Here is an 11032-nt window from a genome sequence, read left to right as displayed (position 1 = left end):
AAGAATTCTCCTCCAGTTGTTGCTACTACAACATCAATTCTTCCAACCTACATCTTCTTTGCACTTCTTCTCTATCTCATTTAAGATCATGCAATGATTGCATGGAACAAATTGAATGAATGAAAAGAATAGGAGGAATTAAATATGTTGAATCATAATTTGTCCTATGATTAGTCAGAGAGTTGAAAAATGGGACAAGTCCTGGAAGGTCCATTGGAGCAATACTCGCATTTGAAATTTTCAAATTCTGCTAAAAAATGGGGCTTGAGTTGTGGTTCATGGATGTAATGGCAGAAGTTCTTGAATCATGGTTAGAGATCATTCCACAATATGGAGACGGGGCAGTTTTCATTGCATCTTGTGAAGTTATTTCTGAATGCTCAATGTTCGAGTTCATTATAGTATTCCTCATGGGTAGTATTCCTGGCACCTTTTCATCAATTTCTTCGTGGAATTGTTCCATTTCTTCTTCCATGGACCACTCTTTCTCCTTAGCTAACTTCTCCATACTACTCTTCTTGTTGTATATTCAACAAAGTACCCAATCGTCCAACTGCAACAAGAAGCAATTTTCTCATTAGAAATATGGATAACCCAAAAGAGAAAATAAAGGATTTTGAGCTAAATTTACATCAGTGAAACCCGTCACAAGCCCTCATTTTTAAACTGGACTGAGGAAAACAAAAATAATATTTTATATTTATATTTTTCCTTATTGAAAGCGTTTGGATTAAATTAGAAAACACTTGATTTCTATAATATAGAAAACAACCCCCTGTTTCCCAAATTGATTTTTCCCGGATACATTCATCCTCTAAAGTCCAATTGGTGTGGGCCTTGTAATGACTAGGCCATAATAGCATCCAACCTAACAGGTGTTTTAAACCAAGAAACACCTACAATGTCTATTGACACATAGGAATATACATGAATAGAATCAGTAAGGCGATATTCATGCATAATCCAATTAGTCTTGTTTCCTTTAGGTTCTTTTCAAACATATAAAACCAGAGCATTCTTGATGCCAACATCCCTGGTGCTGCCCTTAGCAGTGATGGGTTTATCTGTTGATGTGGCTTTCCAGTATCTTAAGCCAACAACCTTGTTGGGGCGAGAACCATTTGGATACTTCTTGTCCCAGGGAGTGAAAATATGCCATTCCTTTTCTCCAAACAATGCCTTTTTTGTAGGAATTGGAAATGCATATCAGACCAAAACAAATAACAATTTCTAATAACTGAAAGAAAATAAGAATGAAAAACAAGAATTTCCCATTGCAAGAACATGACATGGGCATAAATATGAGAGAACACTATAAATGAATTCAGTTTAAAACAGAAGAACACCCATGTCCATATAAGAGTCCATACCCATATATAAAAATGAGATGATTAATTTTAAGATTGAAGGTTGCCATATCAATGAAAGAGACATATCCAAGTAATAGTTCTAAGACATGGAAGGGAATTGATTTGCATATTTGGAAAATTAGAGAATTCATTTTTGAGATATATAGAAAAATCCCATTCTTATGCAATGCCCATCTTACACTAGAAAAGCCCCAAATTTAATAGTTTAGCCTTTACAGGCAGTGTAACATAAAAAAGGCTTGTTTAGCAAGAAATGAACTCAACCAAAGTTGTCTGTTTAAAAAAGGAACAACATCAAGATCATAGTTCAAATAACATCAATGACAAAGTCTAATCCCCATGGAAATAAATGAAGTTGCAGTGCAAAATCCTATTTCTCTGGAATTGGTAGTGGATTGAAACAAAAGGTTCCATCTACCCAAGTAAATGAACATTCACAAAGAATGAAGAATCAAATCTATTTAGAAAAAGTTGTATAAAATAAACCAAATTTGACCCTAAATGTTTTATAGACCACTATCGATTCCTCAACTTTTGGAGGGTCAAGACAATATCTAGGTTGATCTTTCAGGACCTTTCCCTTCCAATATCTAGCTAAGAGCTAAGATAAGACTTTTCCCTTCCAAGGTAGGGCAGGACCTTACAGCCTTTCAGAACCTAACTTGTTAGGACTGTAAGACCAGGGTGTACCTTTTAAAACAATGAACGTAGACCCTGCCCCTTAGGATCTTCAGACTTCATTAAAACCAATAACACCAAGGCCTAGCTTGAGCTAACTAGCCACATCCAAACCTCAATGGAAATGCGGTAAGTCAAACTAATGGCTTCAACGCCTCTATTACTATGGTGGCAGTGGCTCTAATTTATCAGAACTAGTAAAATAATTGGCCCTTCCAACTAGAGCGTGCAATAGTAGTAGGTGTCAGTACCATGGCAACATCATGTGCCAGTCTAACCATAGTAGTATTGATTTGTAGCTTGTGTGTTGCGCCACGTGCATGATGAAAGGGACTGCCCCCCCACCCAAGGCACGCACATTAATGGATTAGATTCTGTTGGATGTGGAAATGGAAATTTATTAATCCATCCACCTATGTTCCATGATATTATCCAAGTAATATGTTATAGAAATTAGCATTATCTTTGTGTTTGGTGAAATCATGGAACTCAACTTTCACGAATTTATTGGAATTCAGGCTTGCTAGAACGTGAAAATGCACTAGGTAGATACGATAATTATATTTGTGTCCAACTAATGACCATAAAATAGGTCAAAAGGATTGTTGAGTACAATCATGTCCATAAAGTGCGGAAGAACCAAATGATCTACTATAAAAAATACAATGCATGAATATAAAAGGTACAATGCAGGACCATAAAAGATATAATGAATGGAATGCTCTAACGAAGAGGATCATACCAATCTCTCCTAACATCTGGAACTGACCCAAGAGCACTAAAAAAAATTACACAAAGTTTGTTGGCCTGATGAAGAGTCAGTGGGAGGTACGGATTGTCACTAACTCGTTGTCCAGGGGAGGTTGTGCACTGCTGAGGTCTTGAGGACCTAGTCTGTCTTCTAGGGATAGATCTGAAGCGGTTTAGCTGCTGAGGTCTCATGTAGTGGTGTGAGGTCCCACAGATTCTCACTGGTCTAGAGTCTGGATATAATGAAATGGTATCAATCGTTCTCTTTGTGCCCTTGTCCGTAGGTAGTACCTTAAAATTGTCGTGATTCTTAAGTGGGATCTTGGGTAGTTAGTTTTAACTAGATGATGTTTAATAATTCAGGTAAGAGACATTAGGAGAAATCTTGAATTGCATGCTTGTTTCCATTATGCATCTAATATTTGCAACTTTTTCTAGGTGAATAACCCAACATCCCGTGTTGAATATGAAGCAAGTACCTCAAATTTTCAAGAAGATTATTTATCCTATATCCATAGGGGAAATATTTAGAGAAGGAAATGACAACTGTCATAAATCACTTTTGTCGGGTTGTATTTAATGAGATCTCACTAGAATTTGTTGTTGAAGTAAATCAATTGATGAGTTTGAAGCTTGAAGGTAGTGTTGAATAGATGTTGCAAGGTCTCTCTATAACACTATCTATCTACATGATTCTAATACCATGATATGGTGCCTCAATAACACTATTGTCTAGTGTCAGGTGGTAAATGTAGATAGATTTCTCATCTCCTACAAGTAATCGTATCATTTAGCTTTATCATGTCCTACAGGTAAATCGTATCATTATATTTTCTATGAAATCTCAGAATGTGTTCAAAGTTTGTCTCAGATAACGAAATATATATGTACTCTTCAATTTATCTATGTTGTAATAAGATCAAGAATAAAGTTTTCATTGCAAACAATTTGGATCTACCATGTAAGTTTTCTTTACTACATGAAATTCTTGATTTGTTATATTCCAACTAGTTAGGGTTGAATTTGTTTTTGTTGTAATGAGATTAAGAATAAAGCTATCATTTCAATCAATGGAATATACCATGTAAGATTTATTCACTACATGAAATTGTTATTTGTTAAAGCCAAACCTATTAGGATTACGAAGAGTCCTCTTTCAAGAGAATATTTATGAATGCTCTATTTTTTCTCAAAGAATTATAGATTACGAAAAGGTGGAAAATAAATCAGATGCAACTGAAGGGTTTCTGTTTTAAAATTCATGGAGGGAGTATAAAATCATTTTCAATTGCCTTCAAATATTTTTGAGCACCCACTAAAGTGCTTCATTTTCCTTGTAGTTAATTCCCTTTCTACTATCACAGTGCTTCTAGAAGCCCTTCTCCAAAGTGATCTCTTAACTATCTTGGAGGGAACTTGATTACTTGGTTTAAACCCAGAGATTACAATTTGATTAGGGACAAGGTATGAGAAAGATTCATATTATTCAATCTCTTCCGCAAGTGGAAAGAATATCGAACAATTCCCTTTCTGTTTAATTGATATGACAATCACTCCAACATTTTCTAGGATTTTGAGACCTTTTTCAATGAATTTTTTTTCTGAAAGTTGTGTTCTCAATGAAGGAAATCAAAGAAAATGTGAAAATGATGTAATCGAGGGATTTTATATTTTAGTGCCTAAGAATGCCTTACTAATGTGAAGGGTTTGATATTTTCTTGACTCAAGAGTAGTCGTATTTGACTTCCTAACATTCCTTTTAATTTCATTTAAGTCATGTTTATATTGTTATCCTTGAAGTTTGCAACCTATTACGTGTGTAATAGGAATTATTAACTATTAAGCACTCTCAAAGGTGATATTGATGGATGAATAACTTTAAATGTCCCTACTTGACACTCTAGTATTACATGATCATGCAAAAAAATTATTAATCAATATTAAAGGGAAGATGATTAATGTGTAGTGTTTCTTGGCTTGTCATATAATTACTGCATTTTGGCCCCCAATAATATATTTGAGGCTACTTATTCGTTGTTACTTGTGGAGCTTCCCTTTGGCTCAGAAAACATCCAAGATAAATGTCCATTGCATTGGCATTGGAAATCATCAAAGAGCACTTCACCAAAAGTAGTAGAGGACATGGGAGAAATTGGTACAGTGAGAAGATAACCACTAGAGAAACAATGAGGCACCATAATTACTTATGCATTTAGATTCACTCGAAATTAACTATTCACAAAAAAGTACCTTTTTTTTCGAATATTTTTATGTATACATAAATACTCAAAACACAATTTTCAGAACAATTATTCAAACTAATAATTATCTAATAGTCATAATTTTATAATTAATTAGTATAATGTGATTAATATTATAGGACACTACTATACGGTCTGATTGTGAGTGGAATTATGACAATATATGTACACTTCTCATTGTATTAGACAATAACCTCACAGAGTGTGATATCCGTCCAACGAAATGTACTACTAGAGGCCATTGTGGGATTGAAATTTTTTCTTTTAGTGGACCGTGATGATATATTTTCTTATGCCTTAGTGTTCTGCTTCCCTAAGGTTTTTCACCTTCATTCAACCAAGTGAGGTACTCATCTTGGAAAGTTGAATAATTTTTTCTCCACAATCCAATATGATGTTTTATCAATCTCATGATCCTAAAAATATAGGTCATAATAGACATGAACTTTTACCGTGGGCAAAAGCATCTCCAAATTTAAGGAACATGACTCTTTTAGGACAAGCAATAAGGACATTTTTTACACTGGTCTTTTTTCTTTTTCTTTTTTTCCATTTGTTTTCACAAGTTATAGATTATTATTTGATATTCTTAGCATGTAACTTAGTTGGTATCATTATGTCTAATATTTTCTTGAAGGTTGAATACTAAGTTCCTAAGGTGTGATTTTTTATGGAAAAGTTTTATTTGCTTTGTTTATACCGATCATCTAGCTACATAGTGGCCACTATCGCCCAACTAAATATTATCGCCCAACTAAAGAAAACTTGTTTGAGTTTCTTAATTTTTTAGGGAAAAATGGCATTGATATCATTGATGTTGAGGTATATGTCGTATAAATCCTTTATAGTCTACTTTAGTTTATATTCCAATGTTCATCGTCTTTGATGAATTATATTCTACATTGTATCTTCTTTTATTTTTAGAAGATGAACTCAATATTGATGGTAAGAAGCATGAATTGAGGAAAGACAACAATAACATTAATGCAGAAAGAGAGAGAAGAGAACGAGTCTAGTGATTCCCTTAAAGACAATATCTCGCATGAGACATACACATACAGAGTGATGGTTGAGTATTTAGAGTTGGTGAATTCACCTACAATGCCTTGGAAAAATAATGATAATGTAGTTTTGAAGTGATGAAACACTATTTTATGTGTGAATTGTAGTCCAACCAATATTAAGTTGAAAACTAATATTGTAATACTTGAAATTTCATATAATATAATTTACGTTGTTGAAATTATTTATAGTTGTATTTGATATTATTTAGCATTGTAATAAACATATGTAACTTTGTGTTTTCATATTAGATGAACATGTGCATTGTATGACACTTTTTAATTTAGTCACAAAATCATACTAATTAATTTATGCTGACTAATAATGAACACATAAAATCAATCTAAAACTACCAAATTTATAGTTTATATTAACTAATGATGAACACAAATAAAATGAATATATGACTAAATTAATCGTTTATAATAATTATTAATGAAAATAAATGAAATGAATATAAACTACTAAAATAGTCATTTATATAATGAAATTGAAACTACTAAAAAAAGATAATGAATACTACAAATGATAAATTTTTGATTACAAATGACTACTAAAGTTTTCATATATACGACTATTAGTAGCTAATTTATAGTATATTATAACACGACGAAAAATTAGTCATATTTTTTTGGTCATTAATTGGTTTCAAATAATAACTAAAATTTGCATATTTATGACTATTAATAGCTAATTTACAGTATCTTATAACACGGCCAAAATTTTGGTCATATTTCTTTAGTCATTAATTTGTTTTCTCGAATGATCATATAGTAATATATTTTGTTGTATATTTGCTCATTCATTGTGACAATTAATGACTAAATAAATTACTAAATTAATGACCAAATTTATGACTAAGTATACTACTAGACGGTACATTTGAGACAACCAATTAATGACTAAGTTACAAATGACTAAAAGTTGGTCTTGTTATAAGATACTATAAATTAGCTAACACTGGTCACCGACTGAAAATGGTCGTTTATATGCAAATTTTAATTTTTTTTAGTAACTAATTAGCTATTTTGTACTAGTGAACTGAATAAATGTTGAAAGGCCAATTACCATCTCTTCCCTAACTTCCAAATATCTACCATACTCAATTTTTCAACCAAATCACTTTAGGAAATAGCCACATTCACTTACTTGATTTCCATAAATCAAGTGCATCAAATCAAGTCAATCATTATGAAAATAATGGTACGAGAGAAGTAAAGAGTCATGAACAACCACCTGATCTACATATTTTTCCGCATGCCTTTTGTCTTGCAAAGGAAAAGTGAAAACATGAAGATTAATCGGGTGTTATTACTACAATTGCGAGAATATATGTTGCCTCATGTCCAATGCATTATAACTACTCCCACGAACTTCCATGGGATGCCTCTTCTTGCAGTCAATTGATATCAAATGATGGCAAGTAATGTTGGTAGACATTGTTGGGCTTGTTTATCACATAACTAGCGTAACACCTTAAAGACTCATCCATGTTCAAGTTTTGCCATTATTTATCCACCACTGCTTGCCTCAATGACTTCCAACAACAAATTTCTTTCATAGATACCACTCATCTTCCCTAGAAGTTGGTCATTAGTTGCTACTTGCGACAAGTATAACATGGAATGAGTATCACATAAATATGTTATGCTTGTTGGGAATGAAGTACTGATAAGTCATGGTATTGTAACAATGTCTATTTAAAAGTTAAAAATATCTATGATAAAATGTGGATGAATCCATGTTATATATATATATATATATATATAATTATATATATATATATATATATATATATATATATATATATAATTAATTTTAATTTTAATTAAAATTTAATTGATTTTTATATTTCTTGCATCTTAGCAATATGAAATGTATGATAAATTGTTTGACTATCTAATTATTTTACCAAGAGTGCTAGTATTTAATTTTGATTAATTCATACTGAAATTCTCATGAATGATAGTTAGGATGGAATTCTTCTAAAATGATAACTACATTAAAGGAGTTTTTCACTGCAGGCTTTGGATGTCCAAAGACTGTTCACGGCAACCAATGAGTGATCTTCAATATTCTTCGTCCTTGACCAAATGAAAAATTGACACGTGGAAAAAGTTCGCTCTCACTCACCTCTAGGTTTCTTCTTCTCGGAGGAAAATTTACTTTGCACCTAAAACATCGTAAAAGACTTTCCTATAATAATTGCCCCTCACAAAGTTGTGGAAACTCTATAATAATTGCCCCTCACAAAGTTGTGGAAACTTGTATCCAACGCCTATGTTCCTTCCCCACACATTTCATCTGCGAAGCATTAAACTATTGTGGCTGCATAGAAACGATTATGTGCAACAAATTCACACATTCATTTCTTTACAGGCCCCAAATTCACACATTAATACATGATTTATGTCCAGCACCCCCGCATAAATATTTACTCGGTAATCTATTTTCGCAAGTTACAAATTCCAGTGTGAGATTTTATTAAGAGTGAGAGTAAAAACAAAATTCAACTTAAAAACAAAAAAATTGCATAACACATTTTTGTATCAGTATTTTAAGAAGGTTTCACGAATATTTTATTAGTATTAATGATATTTATGAAAAAAATAGTTATGCTAATTTTATTTTAATTTCAAATTAACCAAAATAAAAATATGGAAAATATTTTAATTATAAAATGACTTATAATTTTTAATATGAAATAGTTGTTCGTTGACCAAAAACAATGGTAAATTTGCAATGTTAACTTTGTAAAACAGATTAATTGATTTTTTAATTATATTAAATTTAAAATTTTCTGAATTGTCATTAGTGAAGGGAACTTAAGTCTTATTTAGTAATGATGTCGTTGTTGCCAGATGGTTTGTTGTACGACTGTCACTGGATCGTTTTCATTACAACTTCACCTCAGCCATTGCACAATACACATCTTGTTTTCCATACATGTCTATAGGTTATTAACTTCACATCGGCCACTGCAAAGTACAAATCTTGTTTTCCATTCGTGGCTACAGGATATTTTCCTCATAATGTGCAGTTTCGTTTCTTCTTTGTATCACACTATCTCAAATATGCACCTTGAATTTAAATTAACCCACTCGGGAAAAGTGATTGCAAAACAATAAATTCGGTGCATGTATTACATCACGAATAACATTTATGCTATCCAATCTCAAACAAAGTACATAATATTATTTAAGTTTTTCCATATATAAAAATCCAATTTATTGCTTGTAGAGTGACTAAATTAGTTTGTGGAATTTGAAGTCCTCCAATCAACTTTCACTAACCCCAAAATGTCTTTTCATTGGTCTGTCTACTTTCATTGCCTTCAGTGTAAAAATATACAGAGAAACTTCATCTAAGCTTCCAAAAAGAAGTGAATTGTGGAAAGTAGACAGCTATTGCAACCAAAAATCCACGTACTGCACAAAGGGTAGAGATTTATAGCCACCTAAAATATTGCCTACTACAACTATGCATATGATGAACCATAAGATTTTGATCGATGTAGGCATGGATAAGATCCATAAGATCCAATATAATATGACATAAGATACAATATTTGGCTTACCACCGGATTTTACTTTACTACTACAATATTTATTAATGTGATTGAATATTGATATTTTTATTACTTTATTGTTAATATATTTAATATTTAAAATTTTTAAATAATTTTGTAATATATAATATGTTTTGCATATTTAAATGCAACTTATTTTTTCAGTCTCTTGACTAACTATATATACAAATTTTATTTCATCCAAACACAAGTATACAACATCCTTCATCCTATAAAATAATAAAAATATGCTCCCATATTTAGTGACTCTTCAACCTAAATGTTATATCACACTCTTGGTACTTAAAACATGGTATATATCACATTAATTATTAAAAAATATTGTTTAATTATATGACTCCTAATCATGGAGAGCAAGAAGCAAGAGGAGATGATGAGGGGCATGGAGATTTGTTTATTATATCAAAATTATAAAAGAAAAAATGTGTAAGGCATTTTAAGTTTTTTAGTTTTTTTTATTAAATATTAATATAATTATAAATTTTAATAATAATGAGATGGAGTTTGATACATTAATTATTAAAAAAATATTTAATTATATGACTCCTAATTATGTAAAACAAGATGAAAGAGATAGAAATATATTACAGATGATGAGAATCATGGAGATTTATTTAAGATTTAATTATTTCAAATTATAGAAAACCATGTAAGATATTTTAAGATTTTTTAAAATATGGAAGCCATTACTCCATATTACTTCTCTTTTCTAACTCGTGATAAATATCTTACTAAATTCATCATCATATTGTAGATTCAAATCCTGATTGCATTTATTTTCGTATTATAAATTCAATCTCACAACATTTATTTTCACCAAACTCTCACAACTTGATTTTTTATTCAATGTGTAAATTCAATCTCACCACATTTATTTTCACCAAACTATCACGACTTGATTTTTTTATTCAATGTGCAGGTTCTAATAGTATGTACACAAAACCATAAAAACAATGATCTGAAATGCTTGAAAAACCAAACATGTGCACATACGTATTAGTATGATGTAGTAAAGTGCACAAGCAATGGCAAGAAAATCTTCCTAAATATAGCCAATCTTCCTAAATATAACCCTCATAGAATGTATATCTGGTATAGAATTTCAACTGCTCATTCAAGGTCATAGTTACATTAGATCAATGAATTTCTAAAATCTAGCTACATTTCTTTTTCATCTCGTCCATCCAATTCTCTAATATTTCCATGATACTCTTAAAAAATTGCTTTTACATTTTCCTTCGAGAGAGGTTATTGCACATTGAACAATTAATATTCAACCTTCTATTATCCCAACTCTGATGTATATATATATATATATATAT

Source organism: Pinus tabuliformis, chromosome 2_2 (assembly GCF_031772625.1).
Source record: "Pinus tabuliformis cultivar Carrire ecotype Pingquan chromosome 2_2, CPIR1, whole genome shotgun sequence".
Taxonomy (NCBI): Eukaryota; Viridiplantae; Streptophyta; class Pinopsida; order Pinales; family Pinaceae; genus Pinus; species Pinus tabuliformis.
Note: the sequence above shows the minus strand (reverse complement) of the source record.